At 42.7% G+C, this 20,994-nt stretch overlaps 1 protein-coding gene across 8 annotated transcripts in view; it reads right to left on the bottom strand.

Annotated features, from left to right (window-relative positions):
- The window catches only part of CASK (calcium/calmodulin dependent serine protein kinase), a 393,333-nt gene that overhangs the window by 168,861 nt on the left and 203,478 nt on the right, over window positions 1-20,994 (bottom strand). The window lies entirely within an intron of this gene.

Below are 20,994 nucleotides of genomic sequence, written 5' to 3' on the forward strand. Positions count from 1 at the left end.
CTTCATTTTCTTTTGCTCATCTCCCAAGGGTTATGTCACATTACCAGCAAGCACATTTTTACTCTCTATCCAACAATGTAGTCTTCCATGCCTTATTGCCAATTGATGTGATTCATTAGGGTATGTCAAGTATTTAGATTCCTCTCATATCACATCCGAGAATGTTATACTATGATTTACATGAAATCTAATTTGATTGATGGGTCTGTTTATATTACTATACAGTTTCTTCATTTTTTAATAAATTTTATCTTTATTTTTCAAAACTTTTCCCTAATATATTTCTTATTGCTATTTGTTTTATATTTTTTATTCTTAAATTTTTTTTATTTCCATTACCTATTACATTATAATATATATTCTTTTGAGTCTTATTTTTATTTTACACCTCTCGTTTTTTGCACATCACATTTTCACTCATTTTATGCACTTCATGCAATATGAATTTATTCATAAGAATCTCATTGCAATCAATCGTATGATTGGCATATTACTTCTTGGCACTTCTTTATACTTGTAACTTTATTAGATAAAGGCAGCACAACTCATCGCCATACTGCCTTTTGGCACATTGCATTTAAGACTCTTCTCTTCCTCATTTATATCTGAATTTAAATCACACAATTAATACACGTTTGTGCTTACTTTATTTTTTATTCTATTAATACAAGCGGTTCATAAAGCCTAATTCTCCATCATTCACCGTCTTACATACGCCACACACTAATGATGCGTTTCCATCTTCCATTCATTATATTTTCCGTACAACAAAATGGCTGCGGGGAGCGTTGTGCACCACAGTGCGCCAGCGCCTGGCTCGCATCAGGAATGAACTGACTTGGTGGCACATGATGAATGGTAACACGCCATTTGGTGACATGTTCCGTGTCCTCCACTCCAGATGTGGCTGTAGGGCGCATGCGCAACATACTGCACCCGTTTCTCAATAATTATGTGCAGCTGTGATTTCCTCTTATATGTGCTTGCATTGTCCCCCTTACCACACTCCATGACGAAGCAGGAGCGAAACGGCGTTGGAGTGGTTTGAGGCATGTCCTCCGGTGGTGATTTTTTGTGCACTACTATACATGTACTTCTCAGTCTGTGAAATTCAATTGCATATGCACTTTATATTGTTACTCTAGAATCATGTATTATACCTCTTTCCAGTCCTTTAAACTTACACAATTTGTAATTATTGGTCATTTTTTGGGGCAGAAGCTATATATGATTAATGACACAAGTACTTTATTTCATCGTGTATTTTATGTCACTTGATTTTTAAAATGGATAATCATGGATGTAATCATGTTTGTATAAATTCAATATTGTATTGACATGCACATGCATGATGGTATGTACATGCAGAAGTGATTTATGATACAATACCATTGTGATTTAGTCTTCGATTTATCACCACCATCTTCTTGAGGTCGTACCCCTCCCCCTCCCGGGCGTTTTTTAAAAAGGTTTCTTAATTTGTCCTTGTCTTGTGTTTGTTTTTATGTCATTTAGTTACTGAATAAAATGTTAAATTGACTCAATTGTTCCCTTTGTTGAATACCTTTTTTTGGGTTTCTTTTGAATAACATGGTCTGTTTGCTGTCTGTGTGCTATCCGACGAAAAATTTGACAGCACGAATCCGATTTATACGCTGCGTACAGGAGCTCTAAAACCAGTCTAGGACCAATCCGCACGGGAGACTAGCTAGACAGGTGGCTCCCTAGCAGCTTCTTACCTGCCTGCGTGTATAGGGACAAAGACCTGTAACTCCATGGGAGAGGGCATGAAGAAGTCACTGAAGACCAGCCTTTTCAAGTAGTCTCCAGTGCAACTTGGTCCCCCTAAGGCTTCAAAAGTAGGTTTTCTCGAAACGTTTGAGTGCTTCAAAGTCAAACATACATGGCTGAAATCATCCAGCCAGTGTCCGATACAGATTTCCCAATCCATGGGCAGCATGTATCAGCTGTAAGAGCCTCTTTAAAAACACATTATGCGCTGTATGCAGATTAAAGAAGCATTCCCATCAAAGATTTTATCCTCTTAACCCCTTAGTGACTGGGCCAAATATCTGAAATCTGACCAGTGTCCCTTTGTGTGGTAATAACTTTTGAACGCTTCATCAAATTCCACTGATTGAGACTTTTTTGGGGGGCGCATTGCAATTTATGATAATGGTAGATTTAGGTCAATATGTTTTGCATTTATTTATAAAACAAATATCAGAAATTTGACAAATGTTAAAAGATTAGCAAATTTCAAACTTTGAGTGATTATACCTTTAACCCACAAAGTCATACCATAGAAAAACATTAATGAATGACATATCCTTCATGTCTGCTTTACATCGGCACCATTTGTAAAATGTTATTTTGTTAGCCTGGAGGTTTAACCCCTTCACCCCAAAGCCTGTTTTCACCTAAGTGACAGGGCCAATTTTTACAATTCTGACCACTGTCACTTTATGAGGTTATAACTCTGAAACGCTTCAACGGATCCTGGTGATTCTGACATTGTTTTCTCGTGACATATTGTACTTCATGATAGTGGTAAAACTTCTTCGATATGACTTGCATTTATTTGTGAAAAAAACAAAAATTTGTCGGAAATTATGAAAATTTAGCAATTTTCAAACTCTTAGTTTTTATGCCCTTAAATTAGAGAGTTATATCACATAATATAGTTAATAAACAACATTTCCCACATGTCTGCTTTACATCAGCACAATTTTGGAAACATAATTTTTTTTTGTTAGGACGTTATAAGGGTTAAAAGTTGACCAGCAATTTCTCATTTTTGCAACAAAATTTGCAAAACCATTTTTTTACGGACCACCTCACACTTGAAGTGACTTTGAGGGGTCTATATGACAGAAAATGCCCAAAAGTGACACCATTCTAAAAACTGCACCCCTCAAGGTACTCAAAACCACATTCAAAAAGTTTATTAACCCTTCAGGTGCTTCACAGGAATTTTTTGAATGTTTAAAAAAATTGAACATTTAACTTTTTTTTCACAAAATTTTTACTTCAGGTCCAATTTGTTTCATTTTACCAAGGGTAACAGGAGAAATTGGACCACAAAAGTCGTTGTACAATTTGTCCTGAGTACGCCGATACCCCATATGTGGGGGTAAACCACTGTTTGGGCACATGGCAGAGCTCGGAAGGGAAGGAGCGCTATTTGACTTTTCAATGCAAGATTTGCTGGAATTGAGATCGGAGCCCATGTCACGATTGGAGAGCCCCTGATGTGCCTAAACAGTGGAAACCCCCACAGGTGACACCATTTTGGAAAGTAGACCCCCTAAGGAACTAATCTAGATGTGTGGTGAGCATTTTGAACCTCCAAGTGCTTCACAGAAGTTTATAATGTAGAGCCGTAAAAAAAAATTTTTTATTAATTTTCACAAAAAATGATCTTTTTGCCCCAAATTTTTTATTTTCCCAAGGGTAAAAGGATAAATTGTACCCCAAAAGTTGTTGTGCAATTTGTCCTGAGTACGTCGATACTTCATATATGGGGATAAACCACTGTTTGAGCGCATGGCAGAGCTCGGAAGGGAAGGAGTGCCATTTGACTTTTCAATGCAAAATTGGCTGGAATTGAGATCGGACGCCATGTCGCATTTGGAGAGCCCCTGACGTGCCTAAACAGTGGAAACCCCCCACAAGTGACCCCATTTTGGAAAGAAGACCCCCTAATGAACTTATCTAGATGTGTGGTGAGCACTTTTAACCCCCAATTGTTTCACTAAAGTTTAGAATGTAGCATTGTGAAAATTAAAAAATCATTTTTTCTTTCCACAAAATGATGTTTTAGCCCGCAATTTTTTTCCCAAGGGTAACAGGAGAAATTGGACCACAAATGTTATTGTCCAATTTGTCCTGAGTACGATGATACCCCACATGTGGGGGGGAACCACCGTTTGAGTGCATGGCAGAGCTCGGAAGGGAAGGAGCACCGTTTGAAATGCAGACTTAGATGGAATGGACTGCAGGTGTCATGTTGCATTTGCAGAGCCCCTGATGTACCTAAACAGTAGAAACCCACCACAAGTAACCCCATATTGGAAACTAGACCCCCCAAGGAACTTATCTAGATGTGTTGTGAGAGCTTTGAACCAACAAGTGCTTCACTACAGTTTATAACGCAGAGCCATGAAAATAAAAAATATTTTTTTTTCCACGAAAATGATATTTTATCCCCTATGTTTTTATTTTCCCAAGGGTAACAGGACAAATTGGACCCCAAAAGTTGTTGTCCAACTTGTCCTGAGAACGCTGATACCCCATATGTTGGGGGGAACCACTGTTTGGGTGCACGGCAGAGCTCGAAAGGGAAGGAGCGCCATTTGAAATGCAGACTTAGATGGATTGGTCTGCAGGCGTCATGTTGCATTTGCAGAGCCCCTGATCTACCTAAACAGTAGAAACCCCCCACAAGTGACCCCATATTGGAAACTAGACCCCCAAAGGAACTTATCTAGATGTGCTGTGAGAGCTTCGAACCAACAAGTGTTTCACTACAGTTTATAACGCAGAGCCGTGAAAATAAAAAATATTTTTTTTTTCCACGAAAATGATATTTTATCCCCTATGTTTTTATTTTCCCAAGGGTAACAGGACAAATTGGACCCCAAAAGTTGTTGTCCAACTTGTCCTGAGAACGCTGATACCCCATATGTTGGGGAGAACCACTGTTTGGGCACACAGGAGAACTCGGAAGGGAAGGAGCCCTGTTTTACTTTTTCAAAGCAGAATTGGCTGGAATTGAGATCGGACGCCATGTCGCGTTTGGAGAGCCCCTGATGTGCCTAAACAGTGGAAACCCCCCAATTATAACTGAAACCCTAACCCCAACCCTAACCCTAACCCTAGCCCTAACCCTAACCCTAACCCTAGCACTAACCCTAGCACTAATGGGAAAATGGAAATAAATACATTTTTTTACATTTTATTATTTTTCCCTAACTAAGGGGGTGATGAAGGGGGGTTTGATTTACTTTTATAGCGTTTTTTTGGCGGATTTTTATGATTGGCAGCCGTCACACACTAAAAGACGCTTTTTATTGCAAAAAATAGTTTTTGCATCACCACATTTTGAGAGCTATAATTTATCCATATTTTGGCCCACAGAGTCATGTGAGATCTTGTTTTTTGCGGGATGAGTTGACGTTTTTATTGGTAACATTTTCAGGCAGATGACATTTTTTGATCGCTTTTTATTCCGATTTTTGGGAGGCGGAATGAACAAAAACCAGCAATTCCTGAATTTCTTTTAGGGGGGGCGTTTATACCGTTCCACGTGTGGTAAAATGGATAAAGCAGTTTTATTCTTCGGGTCAGTACGATTACAGCGATACCTCCTTTATGTAATTTTTTTTATGTTTTGGCGCTTTTACACAATAAAAACTATTTTATATAAAAAAATAATTGTTTTTTGCATCGCATTATTCTGAGAGCTATAACTTTTTTATTTTTCTGCTGATGATGCTGTATGGCGGCTTTTTTTTTTGCGGGACAAGATGACGTTTTCAGCGGTACCATGGTTATTTATATCCGTCGTTTTGATCGCGTGTTATTCCACTTTTTGTTCGCCTGTATGATAATAAAGCGTTGTTTTTTGCCTTTTTTTTTTTTTTTTTTTGCGGTGTTCACTGAAGGGGTTAACTAGTGGGATAGTTTTATAGAGCGGGTCGTTACGGACGCGGCGATACCAAATATGTGTACATTTATTGTTTTTTTTTTTTTTTTTTACATAAATAAATGGATTTATTGGGAAATTTTTTTTTTTTTATTTGGGGATTTTTTTTTATTTTTTTTTTACACATTCTATTATTTTTTTTTTTACTTTCTAACATTGTCCCAGGGTGGGACATCTCTGTATTAGATCAGATCGTTGATCTGACACTGCATAGCACACTGTCAGATCAACGATCTGACATGCAGTTTAGCTGGCTCTCCAGCGCCTGCTCTCAGCAGGCGCCGGCTAGCCAGGTCACTTCATGACCCGGAAGGAGTCCGGCGGCCATCTTGGATCCGGGGACTCCTTCCGGGTCACCGGAGCAACGCGATCTCATTGCGTTGCTCCGGTGGGAGAGCGCAGGGAGCCCCCGTCCCTGCGCGATCCCCCTCTATGCCGCTGTCACTACTGACAGCGGCATCAGAGGGGTTAAATGCCCGCGATCGGCGATAGCGCCGATCGTGGGCATTGCTGCGGGGTGTCAGCCGTCATATACAGCTGACACCCGCACCCGATCACCGCGGCGCTCAGCGCGAGACCGCGGTGATCGATGCGCCGTACTAGTACTGCTGCTGGCACTAATGCAGTGCCGGCAGCGCAGTACTAGTACGGCGCATGGCGCGAAGGGGTTAAAATTGTTGCAATAATTTTTTTCAAGGAAATTTGCAAAAAATATATTTTTGAAGGACCTACTCCAGTTTGAAGTGACTTTGGGGGTCCTATATATAGAAAAACCTCCAAAACTGAGACCATTTTCAAAACAGCACCTTCTGACATATTGAAAACTGCAGTCAGGTAGTTATTAACCCTTCAGGTGATTTTCAGGAATGAATGCAAAGTGACATGACAGGAATGAAAAGGTGTATTTTTACTACCTAAATGTCGGTTAACTTCTGAACAGGCCGTCATAGCTGGCAGACTCTAAGATGGCAAACATCAGGACCACACAATCAATCTCAGGGTGCCGATTGGGATAAAGAGGAAGCCCCCACGCTCTGTTAACCATTTACATGATGTAGTCAATATTGACAGCAGCATCTAAGAGGTTAAACAGATATGGACGGTGCCAACACGGATAGTGGCTGATGCAGCAAGTGGTCAGCTATAGTGTACAGCCGACAGCTGCTGGATTGTCACCTGTATGGGGATGCTGTCCTCATATCTCAGGTCAGCAAAAAGAGGTATTGGTGGTCATTAAGGGATTAAATGGAATCTGTCAGCAGATTTTTGCCTACATCATACTGCTCTCTGATAAGTTAGCTAAGAGAATTTGTATCCAACGATGCATCACATATTACTGAGTGTAACCACTCAAATAATCAGGGCGGTTAGATTAAGCATGAAGCAGAGCTGAGAAAGCTGCCCCCAACCACTCCAGCCTCTCATGGACCAAGTCCATAGACAATGAGCTGCCTATCAGTAGGGGGCATGTTGTACCAAGACTCACAGGAACAGCGAGCCACAGCAACTGCAGCTTAAAAAAAGATCAATCATTGTAAGCAAACAAAATCTTGGAGCCTGATAAGAGGCATATCTGAATACTGTGCTTCGCTCCTACTTAATGTTGTCTTCTAATTACATAGCAAAAATCTTTTGCCAGATTCCCGTTGCAATATATTAATCATATTATACAGCGCTGTGTACTTACAATTGCTCATTTTTCCTTTCTACCCACTACTTCTTTCCTCTGCTCTATCTAGAAACAGGATTTTTTTTGTCCCTGTATTTATAATTTCCCTCTTCAATTCCTGACCCAGCTGCTCCTCTTTCTGCCAGGGACTCTTGCAGTGACTTATGACTCCAACAGGGAAAATGGACCTTCTGCTTCTACATAGAGCTTCGAAGAATTCAGCTAGTCAGGTTTTAATCATGTGATGTCATAGATCTAATGGAACACAGATTAACTGGGTAGAAAGGCAATATGAGCAAGCACAGAGTGCTGTATAATCTGACCAGTCTATTACGAGGATAAACCTTTTTATGGGAGTGCTTCTTTAAAGAGTCATACGAGTAGGAGGGAGGTGAAGACTCACATTAGCCAGTCCCCATACATGTCCTTTCTGGCTTCAATGATCACACACAGGTCAAGATATTTAGTCTTAAAGGGAATCTGTCACTACATTTGATCTATCTAAACTATTTATATAAGGCATACAGGTAGGACTTTTTTCAGCATTCTATAACCTGTATGCCCATAGCAGATGCCTTGTTGTTGAGAAATGATCTATCATTTCATATAAATGACTGCTTCCAGTCTCTGGGGAGGATGTGGTCAGGAAGATAACTCCGCCTGTAAAGCTTATTTTACATGAAGGGGGAGTTACAAGTGAGACAAGTAACTAACTTGAGAATGAAATTTGCAAACTTTTTTTATTCTCTCTGAGCTCTACTGCATTGCAGAAAGCTTTCTAACACACCCCACCTTGGATCTTCCAACCCCTATCATTGGTAAGTTGTTGCCTACCTGTTATATACTACTCAATGCCAGACTACGGTAGTATGCCTGTAAACAGGCTTTCCTGGTAGGCACCCTTACCTATGCCATAGTACCTTGCACATGCACTTTAGATAGCTAACTAATAGGCATCTAATGATTAAGGTTGGTTGGTGATCCTGGGTTACCCTGAGGTTTTTGTCTCTGCACTTGTATCACTTTATGTATGTCTCTCTGAATACCATATATGTGTAACACAACTATGTGTATTTTCAATAAAATTTAGATTTTTTACTCGATATTTACCTAATATAACTCGTGTTTCTCCTGTTATAATATGTTGCTCCGAGTGGGTATATTTGGTGTCTAATAGGCTAATAGTAGCCTGTATATTTGACAAAATATGTCAAAGAGGTTTTTGTGGCTATTATGAGGCATACATGTTGGGACTTTTTTTCAGCCATTACCTGTATGTCCATCCTGTGCTGCTATTTGTATACTCTTGCTTCCCCCCTGCCCAGGAGATGTGGTATCATCAGACAATTTTCCTGTATGGTCAGCAGGGCTGTGGAGTCGGAGTCGTTGCCCATTTTGTTGGAGTCTGTATAAAGTGGACCAGCTCCGACTCCTAAAATATATAATAAATTTGGGACAGTAGTTCAATGCAGCTTGTGGGGAATAATTCTTTTTATCATAATTTGGGAAAGCTATGAAATGTCCTATAAATGTCTGTCTTATTCCTGATCTAAGGTTTAGACTTATTTGAGATGAATCTGTGCTGCAGTTTATGTTCATAAGTAGTGAGGCTCCCCCTCTACAGATAAGGGGGAAAAAATAAACACAGGGAAGGAAAGCCTACATTCATCTCAGAACTTCTAGCGTGAACAAGAAAGCAGGATTAAAGAAGGTAAGTACTTCCTAAAGCATATCTAAACTTTCAATAAACTGTGCATAAATCAATAGTCCAGTATATGTTGTCTCTGTATGCTTGATGTTTTAGTTTGTTTTTCCCCTTAGCTCATGTTTGGAGAAATTAGCTGCTGTGATGACTTATATACACTATACATAGAATATAAGGGGACAAAAATGTTTTCCAACATTTCAAATTCGGAAATACAGTATCAGGATCCGAGTTAAGCTATTTAACACCACATTTTACAAACCTAATACTTATTTGTCCTATTGATTTATGCAAAGATTGTTTTAATTCTATCCCAAATCATACAGTGCACGATTCCCTATTCTTGCACATATTACAATATACTTTGTTTTTTTTTTTACAGGACAAAGTTATTTTGAGAGCGAATTTACATAATTACAAAGTGTCTAAGAAGCATCTTATGAAGTCCTCTGGATTTGAGCATTTCACAGTGACTCAAGATAATAAACATTTTGTTTGTCAGTGTATAAGTGACCCAGATGAAAACAAATGCTGTGATTCCAAAATGTTCCTTCAAGAGCTTCCAATCCAAGACGTATACAATGCTGCCACCCAGAAGTTTACAAAACTGTAACTGAAAAAGATCAAAGCAGCACCAAGAAACCAGAGACTAGTACTTCCCACCAGGCAGAGGAGGAAAGAGCGTCTCAAACATCAGTTACAAGATATTTTGTAAGTGACAAAGTTACTGTAACAATGACAGCAGATGTGTTTAAAATACAGCTCATCGAGCGTGTTGTGTAGGGATTGTGTACCATTATCGTTATTTGCTGACCAGCTTTTACAGCTCTTAATGGAGAAATGGCTCCCAAACTTAGTGAAAGTATTAGTAAGCGAGGAGAAAGCATTAGAAAATTAGAGATTGAAGAAGCCCTTAACCAAAAAGGAAGATCTTAACCCCTTCATGACCCAGCCTATTTTGACCTTAAAGACCTGGCCGTTTTTTGCAATTCTGACCAGTGTCCCTTTATGAGGTAATAACTCAGGAACGCTTCAACGGATCCTAGCGGTTCTGAGATTGTTTTTTCGTGACATATTGGGCTTCATGTTAGTGGTAAATTTAGGTCAATAAATTCTGCGTTTATTTGTGATAAAAACGGAAATTTGGCGAAAATTTTGAAAATTTCGCAATTTTCACATTTTGAATTTTTAGTCTGTTAAACCAGAGAGATATGTGACACAAAATAGTTAATAAATAACATTTCCCACATGTTTACTTTACATCAGCACAATTTTGGAAACAAAATTTTTTTTTGTTAGGAAGTTATAAGGGTTAAAATTTGACCAGCGATTTGTCATTTTTACAACGAAATTTACAAAACCATTTTTTTTAGGGACCACCTCACATTTGAAGTCAGTTTGAGGGGTCTATATGGCTGAAAATACCCAAAAGTGACACCATTCTAAAAACTGCACCCCTCAAGGTACTCAAAACCACATTCAAGAAGTTTATTAACCCTTCAGGTGCTTCACAGCAGCAGAAGCAACATGGAAGGAAAAAATGAACATTTAACTTTTTAGTCACAAAAATTATCTTTTAGCAACAATTTTTTTATTTTCCCAATGGTAAAAGGAGAAACTGAACCACGAAAGTTGTTGTCCAATTTGTCCTGAGTACGCGGATACCTCATATGTGGGGGTAAACCACTGTTTGGGCGCACGGCAGGGCTTGGAAGGGAAGGAGCGCCATTTGACTTTTTGAATGAAAAATTGGCTCCACTCTCTAGCGGACACCATGTCACGTTTGGAGAGCACCCGTGTGCCTAAAAATTGGAGCTCCCCCACAAGTGACCCCATTTTGGAAACTAGACGCCCCAAGGAACTTATCTAGATGCATAGTGAGCACTTTGAACCCCCAGGTGCTTCACAAATTGATCCGTAAAAATGAAAAAGTACTTTTTTTTTCACAAAAAAAATTCTTTTAGCCTCAATTTTTTCATTTTCACATGGGCAACAGGATAAAATGGATCCTAAAATGTGTTGGGAAATTTCTCCTGAGTACATCAATACCTCACATGTGGGGGTAAACCACTGTTTGGGCATATGGTAAGGCTCGGAAGGGAAGGAGCGCCATTTGACTTTTTGAATGAAAAATTATTTCCATCGTTAGCGGACACCATGTCGCGTTTGGATAGCTCCTGTGTGCCTAAACATTGGCGCTCCCCCACAAGTGACCCCATTTTGGAAACTAGACCCCCCAAGGAACTTATTTAGATGCCTAGTGAGCACTTTAAACCCTCAGGTGCTTCACAAATTGATCTGTAAAAATGAAAAAGTACTTTTTTTCACAAAAAAAATTCTTTTCGCCTCAATTTTTTCATTTTCACATGGGCAGTAGGATAAAATGGATCATAAAATTTGTTGGGCAATTTCTCCCGAGTACGCCGATACCTCATATGTGGGGGTAAACCACTGTTTGGGCACTCGGCAGGGCTCGGAAGGGAAGGCAAGCCATTTGACTTTTTGCATGGAAAATTAGCTCCAATTGTTAGCGGACACCATGTCGCGTTTGGAGAGCCCCTGTGTGCCTAAACATTGGAGCTTCCCCACAAGTGACCCCATTTTGGAAACTAGACCCCCAAAGGAACTAATCTAGATGTGTGATGAGGACTTTGAACCCCCAAGTGCTTCACAGAAGTTTATAACGCAGAGCCATGAAAATAAAATAAAAAAATTATTTTCTCAAAAATGATATTTTAGCCTGCAATTTTTTATTTTCCCAAGGGTAACAGGAGAAATTTGACCCCAAAAGTTGTTGTCCAGTTTCTCCTGAGTACACTGATACCCCATATGTGGGGGTAAATCACTGTTTGGGCACATGCCGGGGCTCGGAAGTGAAGTAGTGACGTTTTGAAATGCAGACTTTGATGGAATGCTCTGTGGGCGTCACGTTGCGTTTGCAGAGCCCCTGATGTGGCTTAACAGTAGAAACCCCCCACAAGTGACCCCATTTTGGAAACTAGACCCTAAAAGGAACTAATCTAGATGTGTGGTGAGCACTTTGAACCCCCAAGTGCTTCACAGAAGTATATAATGCAGAGCCGTGAAAATAATAAATACGTTTTCTTTCCTCAAAAATAATTATTTAGCCCAGAATTTTTTATTTTCCCAAGGGTAACAGGAGAAATTGGACCCCAATAGTTGTTGTCCAGTTTCTCCTGAGTACGCTGATACCCCATGTGTGGGGGTAAAGCACTGTTTGGGCACACGTCGGGGCTCAGAAGGGAAGTAGTGACTTTTGAAATGCAGACTTTGATGGAATGGTCTGCGGGCGTCACATTGCGTTTGCAGAGCCCCTGGTGTGCCTAAACAGTAGAAACCCCCCACAAGTGACCACATTTTAGAAACTAGACCCCGCAAGGAACTTATCTAGATATGTGGTGAGCACTTTGAACCCCCAAGTGCTTCACAGACGTTTACAACGCAGAGCCGTGAAAATAAAAAAATCATTTTTCTTTCCTCAAAAATGATGTTTTAGCAAGCATTTTTTTAGATTCACAAGGGTAACAGGAGAAATTGGACCCCAGTAATTGTTGCGCAGTTGATCCTGAGTACACTGATACCCCATATGTGGGGGTAAACCACTGTTTGGGCACACGTCAGGGCTCGGAAGTGAGGGAGCACCATTTGACTTTTTGAATACGAGATTGGCTGGAATCAATGGTGGCGCCATGTTGCGTTTGGAGACCCCTGATGTGCCTAAACAGTGGTAACCCCTCAATTCTACCTCCAACACTAACCCCAACACACCCCTAACCCCAATCCCAACTGTAGCCATAACCCTAATCACAACCCTAACCACAACCCTAATTCCAACCCTAACCCTAAGGCTATGTGCCCACGTTGCGGATTCGTGTGAGATATTTCCGCACCATTTTTGAAAAATCCGCGGGTAAAAAGGCACTGCGTTTTACCTGCGGATTTTCCGCGGATTTCCAGTGTTTTTTGTGCGGATTTCACCTGCGGATTCCTATTGAGGAACAGGTGTAAAACGCCGCGGAATCCGCACAAAGAATTGACATGCTGCGGAAAATACAACGCAGCGTTTCCGCGCGGTATTTTCTGCACCATGGGCACAGCGAATTTGGTTTTTCATATGTTTACATGGTACTGTAAACCTGATGGAATACTGCTGCGAATCCGCAGCGGCCAATCCGCAGCCAAATCCGCACCGTGTGCACATAGCCTAATTCTAAAGGTATGTGCACACTGCGGAAAACGCTGCAGATCCGCAGCAGTTTCCCATGAGTTTACAGTTCAATGTAGACCTATGAGAAACAAAAATCGCTGTACACATGCTGCGGAAAAACTGCACGGAAACGCAGCGGTTTACATTCCGCAGCATGTCACTTCTTTGTGCGGATTCCGCAGCGGTTTTACAACTGCTCAAATAGAAAATCGCAATTGTAAAACCGCAGTGAAATGCGCAGAAAAAAACGCGGTAAATCCGCCATAAATCCGGAGCGGTTTAGCACTGCGGATTTATCAAATCCGCAGCGGAAAAATCCGCAGAGGACCAGAATACGTGTGCACATACCGAAACCCTACCCCTATTCTAACATTAGTGGGAAAAAAAAAATTTCTTTATTTTTTTATTGTCCCTACCTATGGGGGTGACAAAGGGGGGGGTCCATTTATTATTTTTTTTATTTTGATCACTGAGATATAATCTCAGTGATCAAAATGCACTTTGGAACGAATCTGCCGGCCGGCAGATTCGGCGGGCGCACTGCGCATGCGCCCGCCATTTTGGAAGATGGCGGCACCCAGGGAGAAGACGGACGGGACCCCGGCAGGATCGGTAAGTATGGTGGGGGACCACGGGGGGGGGATCGGAGTACGGGGGGGAATCGGAGCGCGGCGGGCGTGGAACGGAGCACGGGGGGGCTGGAACGGAGCACGGGGGGTGGAACGGAGCACGGGGGGGTGGATCGGAATGCAGGGGGGGTGATTGGAGCATGGGGGGTGATTGGAGCACGGGGGGAGCGGACAAGAGCACGGGGGGAGCGGACAAGAGCACGGGGGGGAGCGGAGCACTGGATGGAGGGGAGCCGGAGCAGTGTACCGGCCAGATCGGGGGGCTGGGGGGGGCGATCGGTGGGGTGGAGTGGGGGCACATTAGTATTTCCAGCCATGGCCGATGATATTGCAGCATCGGCCATGGCTGGATTGTAATATTTCACCCGTTATAATAGGTGAAATATTACAAATCGCTCTGATTGGCTGTTGAAAGTGAAACTGCCAATCAGAGCGATCGTAGCCACGAGGGGGTGAAGCCACCCCCCCTGGGCTAAACTACCACTCCCCCTGTCCCTGCAGATCGGGTGAAATGGGAGTTAACCCTTTCACCGGATCTGCAGGGACGCGATCTTTCCATGACGCCACATAGGCGTCATGGGTCGGATTGGCACCGACTTTCATGACGCCTACGTGGCGTCATGGGTCGGGAAGGGGTTAAAAAGACTCAAGAGACACTTTGTATTTCTTAAAATGGATGCCTGCACATGTCACAGAGTTAACCATTTTGCCATCAACGTTTGAGGCAACTAAAAATTGTTACCAAGACACTGGCAGTAAAAGATACTAAAGCTCATCACAGCAGCCAGTTTCTCCAGACCTTAAAAAGTTCTGCAAGATTATGAACTAAATAAAGAATAGGTTCTTGCTATTGTAATTGATAATGCTTCAAACATAAGTACAATTAAACTGATGAATAATGAAGGTGAACAGCAGCTAGAACAACATTTCACATTCAGCATGTTGGAGATGGAAGGCCACAGTCCTGTTCCCATAACGGAGGAGCAAACAGATATTACTACAGAAGGACAGCAAAATGATTCTTTACAATTAGATGATCTTGTTGAAGCCGCTTCACACCTCTTTCCTATTCATCACATGCGGTGTTGTGGATACGCTGCAGCTGGCAATAAGAATCTGCAAGAGGGACATGCTGGAACTCTGATTAGCAAAGTGAGGAAATTGGCTATTGCTGGCAGAACCCCTAAAGTTGATTCCATCTTGAAGAGACGTGCTGGAAAAGGGGCAATTGTGGATCAAGCACCTATTTAATTATTGAGTGATTGTTTGAGCTGAAACCCTTCCTTGTAGATATGGCTAACTCTGGGGTAACACTAAATGAAGGTCAAAGGGCACAGGTGGCTGAATTGAAGGAACTGCTTCATCACCCATTTACAGTGACTATAAAAATGCCAGGAGTTAAATCCACAGCTTGTAACTTTTTAAAGGAGTGGAAGAACTTGTTGTTCTGCCTGTGCCAAGAGGACGTTTAAACGCAGATGGCATTTTTGCTTCAATGAAACAGAGAGAGAAACAGTGATATTAGAAAATAAAATTCTTCTGGCAGCTGTTTATGTGTTCCGAGTTATCGTATATTGCTGAATGATCAACAGCTTACTAAAGGAAAAGAAGCTTTGATTGCGGTAGCAGTTAGGATGCGTGGGCTACAGGATGGCCAAGAGCAAGAGGACTCGGGTCCTGCCAGTGCTGCTGCCGTTCCTTTATCCTCATCAGTTGAGGAGTTTGATTTCGACAAGTATTTGGAGGACAAAGCGTTGTTGCAGGGAAAAAGATTCCACTCCCATAGAAAACAGATTGACCATATTGCAGCAAAATTTTTCACTTGCTCTCAAAGTAGAGGAGTTCAATCGTTCATCAAAACTGACTATGCATGAAGGCAATTCCTTTATACCCTGAAATTGTTAGAGATGTTGCCCATGTGGTTACTGCTTTGACACCAACCCAAGTTAGTGTAGAGAGGTTGTTCTCTAGCCTTAAAATAATTAGTATTCAGATGTGAGGTCATCTATGAAGGAGGATCTGATGGAGGCGATACTATTTCTCAGAACAAATTTTCTGTTTTTCCCCCCACTTACGGCAGAGTGTATAAAACTGTAAATATGCAAAGCTGTTTTGTTCTAAACTTGCATTCCAATAAATATATTTTATGTTCTATCTAAATGGATGGATTATTGTATCACAATAAAGATTAAAAGCCTGATGTTACCATTTTAATACAGTAAATGTATCACTTAAACATGAGCCATGTATGAGGGAGTCGGAGTTGGTGTCATGGGAATTGAGGAGTCGGAGTTGGAGGTCTGGCTTACCGACTCCACAGCCCTGATGGTCAGACACAATCATTACACTGTACACAGCAGGAGCACATTTATTATTTCAGCAGAGGAACATTTATTTTAACACTTCCAATGGTTGAAATTATGTATTCCAAAATCTATTGATTATAATTAATTTTGTTTGTGAGACAACCCTTTTAAAGACACTGAAGAATTTTTGCAAGTTCTTAAACAGATGATTCTAAGGCTGCTTTCACACATCAGGTTTTTTGTTTCAGGCGAATTCCGGCTCTTCCGCCAAAAAAACAGAATTGAAAACCGGAGAAACCGGATCCGGCTTTTCCCCCATTGAATATTATTGGCGCCGGATGGCCCAGCGTTCCTTCCGGTGTGAAGCCAGATCTGGCGTTCTATCGATTCCGGCGTCTTTAAAAAAAAAAGTCTACTGTAACTTTTTTGTCTCCGGCGAAAAAGCTGGAAACGCCGGATCCGGCCTTTCCGGCTTTTCGCAACAATGCATGTCTATGGACGCCGGAAAGCGCCGGATCCGGAAAAAGCCAGATACAGCGGCCATATCCGGCTTTTTACACTGAGCATGCTCAAAAACCTATGGGCAGCCCCCAGGACTATATATAAAGCAGTGCCATGAGGCCTTCATCCATTTCCAGCCATAAAGCAGAAGAGCCAACACCCTGCCAAGACGGAAGGAGCCAGAAACATTTTTCTTCTAGAGTTCGGAATCTGGTGCCCAAGCAAGAGGTCCTTCCAGTGGCTCCCAGGGTCGTTGGCGTGAATCTCGTGGCGGCCGTCGTCGTGTAGGTTTTTTTAAAAAAAAATTTTTGGGGGAGGTTAGAAATGTTTCAAATTTGGTGTTAATTTTTTCCCCCCCCTTTTCAAACAGGTTTCACAGCGTGCTCCAGATTCTGACGGTGAGGAGGTTGGCCTTGATATTGACCTCCTCATCGATCTTGTCCGAGACAGGGAGCCGTTCTGGAATATGGGTGACCGCCGCCATGCTGATCTCTCAGTGACCCGTCGACTCTGGGAGCAAATCTGCCGCGAACTGATACCGAGGTGGGATGACCTTGATGTTCAGGCCCAGATTCAAGAACGTAAGTATCCTCAGTTCAGTTTTGGTGATGCATTCTAAAATGCTGTTTCTAACCAAGTTGTCTTTCTCCTTTTTTAACAGGTGAGCGGATTGTGAAAAGGTGGTGGTCGATCAGGGATCGCTTTAAGAAGGAGTTCAACAAAGATGTGGGCCCCGAGTGGATCTGGAGGACGCAGGAGCACGTACAAATATGCAAGGGCCCCATCGTTCCTCAGGTCAACGATGGTCACCCGAAGGTAAATATTACCCACCACATGCACTAATGTTTTACATGTCTAAACCTCTTTTGCTCTTTCAGCCAGGGCCATGCAATGACAGTATATTAATGGTTTGTTTTTCTCTTTTTTTCCACAGTACCGTCGGGAGCCTGCAGCACAGTTGAACCCTTCTGGGGCGATCCCTCAGGAGGCCGCCACCGAGGGACACTGACAGTGAGGAACCCTCTGCACCTTCCCACTCTTCTGATACCATTTTCCCATCCACGAGCGCTGGAGCATCCTGGCCGGTTCCATTGCATGTAGATGCTGGTGAGGATATAGCGTTTCCTGTACCCCACCCCTCTGCTGCAGCCACCTCTAGTACACCTGTAGCATCGGGGCGGTTTCGGCAGAGGGGTCAGGTACATAGTTATGCGCCCGAGTTCTTGCACCTGAACGCATCGTTCCAGAACTGTCTGAAAGTTTTGTCCGAGCAAATGGCTGCAGATTTCAATTTCATAAATAAAAGTATGCTCGAGATGCATACACTTCTGGTAACGATGCGTTCAGAGGCGAGACAGTCACCGAACACCACTTTTTTTTCAGTCGGTGCTTGAGCAAATGGAGACGCCATCTACTTCTCAGCAGATGCAAGTAATTGAATCCTGCCAGTCTACTCTAGCGCTCATTGCCTCTAGAGCAGATAGTCTTTCCAACCATCCTCCAACTGCCCCCCCTTCCTCCACTGTCCATCACTACAGCCAGTACCATCCTCCTGACCCATACCGCCAAACTGACCATGCCCCATCCCACCCACCTCACCATCATCCACATCGTGCCCGTGCCCTGTCCCAACAGCCACAACACTTTCAGCGTTCCCGTGCCCCTTCCCACCAGCCACACTACCAGCCCCATGCCCCTTCCCACCATCCACACTACCAGCCTCCCGCACGTGACCCTTCCCACCAGCCATACTACCAGCCTCCCACCCTTGCCCCTTCCCACCCATATGATCCCGACCCATACAACTTCCCATCTACTTCATCCTCGCCTCCTCTCCCTGCCCACTTCCAACAGCCTCTATCACCCTCTTCCCAACCATCTTCACACATCACTCCTTCTGCCTCCCAATCCTCCCAAAACATTACCTACACCCCTCCATCCTATCAAATTCCTAACCCCAATCGGACTTTCTTGTCCACCCGCTCAATAGCTTTCTCCACTCCTTCACCCCTACCTATAGAACATTTCCCACCACCACCACATTCCTCTCTCCACACTCCCACTGTCGAAGTGTCCCTATCCGACAGTCCCTCCGACAGTATCTCCACCTCGACGTATGAAACCCTTTAGTTAGCTGTATGTTTTTTTTGGCGTTTCTAAAAAAAGTTTGGTTGTGAAAAAATGTTAAAACTTTTTGGTTGAAAACTCTCTTGTATTTACTCATTGGGGACAAATAACACTTTGGTTAAACAAGGTTTATTGGTAAGAGCTAAAGTACTTTGGGTACAACCCAAACAGATGCACATCTTGGTTAAAAGTTAAAACTAAACAGGTACACAACATGGGTAAAAGGTAAACCCAAACAGGTACACAACATGGGTAAAGGTAACAGTTATTACTAGGTACATACAAAGTGTTTAAACTCTCATCCTGCCAGTGTATTCTTCCTTGGGGTGAAATAAAATATTCTGCAAAGTGATCCCGTATTCTGGAAACTGTGGCAGAACTTCTGTATGTCTGGTTGCTATAATCCGTCAAGGTGGTTTCAGCAGAGTGGTCCTCAATGGAAAGCTGTTCCTTGGATATAACATAATTGTGTAGGACAACACACGCTTTCACGACCTCATCCACAGTGTCTGTCTTCAAGTTAATGGATGTCAGGAGAACTCTCCATTTGGCGGTTAGGATCCCAAACGCACACTCCACCATTCTCCTTGCACGTGTGAGTCTGTAGTTGAAAATTCTTTTAGTATTGTTTAAACCACGGATGGAGTAGGGTTTCAAAAGATGCTCGGAAAGCTGAAAAGCTTCATCCCCAACACATACAAATGGCATTGGTGGCTCAGAGGTTTGAGGCAGTGGTCTTGGGGGAGGGGGGGGCGATTGAAAGGTTTGTCCATATAAACGCCACCCCACAGAAGACAGTTTGAAAACTTGCGAATCATTAGAACGGCCATACGCCCCAATGTCCACCGCTACAAATTTGTAATCCGCATCAGCAATGGCCATCAGCACTATGGAAAAGTACTTCTTGTAGTTGAAATACTGAGATCCGGAACCAGCCGGTTTCACGATACGGATGTGTTTCCTGTCCACCGCACCCAAGCAATTGGGAAACTGGCACACTTCCAGGAATCTGTCAGCTACTTCCAACAATGTCTGCATTGTGGGATGTGGAATGTATTCTTCATGCAGAGAGTCCCACAGTGCACGGCAAGTGTGCCTCACTATTCCTGATATGGTTGAAATGCCCAGTCTGAACTGAAAATGTAGTGAAGACAGGGATTCACCAGTTCCTAGGAATCTGTGGACAAAAGCAAGGCTGAAATTACTGCGAATTCAAAATATCAACGAAAGTGCCCAACAAGAGTTGATCCAAAAACAATGCTTACCGAAGAGTTACCATCAGACGCTCAGCCGGGGTAATGGAGAATCGGCAATAAGTATCACTCCTTATTAGATGTTCAACCCGCTCCACCAATACATCAAAGTTCTCCGCTTTCATCCGCACATAGCTGAAAAACTTGTCAGGGTCACCTCGTAGCTCCATATACAAAGTGGAAAAGACTCCACGGGTCATTCTCTGTGCCGTGATGGGGTGGATCCACAAACTGCGTCGTCGCAGACGCATGACACGCTGTCTCTCTCGCTCCTTCTCAATAACAATTGCTTTCAAATCGATTCGCCTCTACGATGAAATCCACGTTCTGCGGAATCTTCGCAATAATGCCGTCCATCTTGCTCTGTATCTTGCTCCTCTTCAACCCGTCACAGATGTTAGGAACACTGTATATAGTTTTCAGCCGGCCAATCACCTTTTTAGCCTTTCAGGGGGCGTTTTTAAAAGCCGGATCTGTAAAAAACCGGAAAGAAAACCGGACGAACCGGATGGAAACCGGATGAGACGGATCCGGTTTTTCGCCGGATTCGGACACCTGATCCGGCTGAAAAATGGCTCCGTCTCATCCGGTTGCCATTTTGTTTCTTAAAAAAAAAAAAAACGGATCCGTGCTGCGGTGCGACGCCGGAACCGGAATCTGGCAAAAAACCTGATGTGTGAAAGCAGCCTAAGAGGTGCGAGTTATTCCATTACCAGTACAACAGTGATGGCGTCAACAGGCTAATAATAATCTGATCATGGAAAACCCCATTACCATTCTAAAGACCCCCATACACAGTTAATGGTTTGGCTGATGGCCATGACTACCAAAGCCCCTCATCAACAGGTTTGCTCTGCCAACACTCTTTA

Source organism: Ranitomeya imitator, chromosome 3, assembly GCF_032444005.1.
Source record: "Ranitomeya imitator isolate aRanImi1 chromosome 3, aRanImi1.pri, whole genome shotgun sequence".
NCBI classification, from domain to species: Eukaryota; Metazoa; Chordata; class Amphibia; order Anura; family Dendrobatidae; genus Ranitomeya; species Ranitomeya imitator.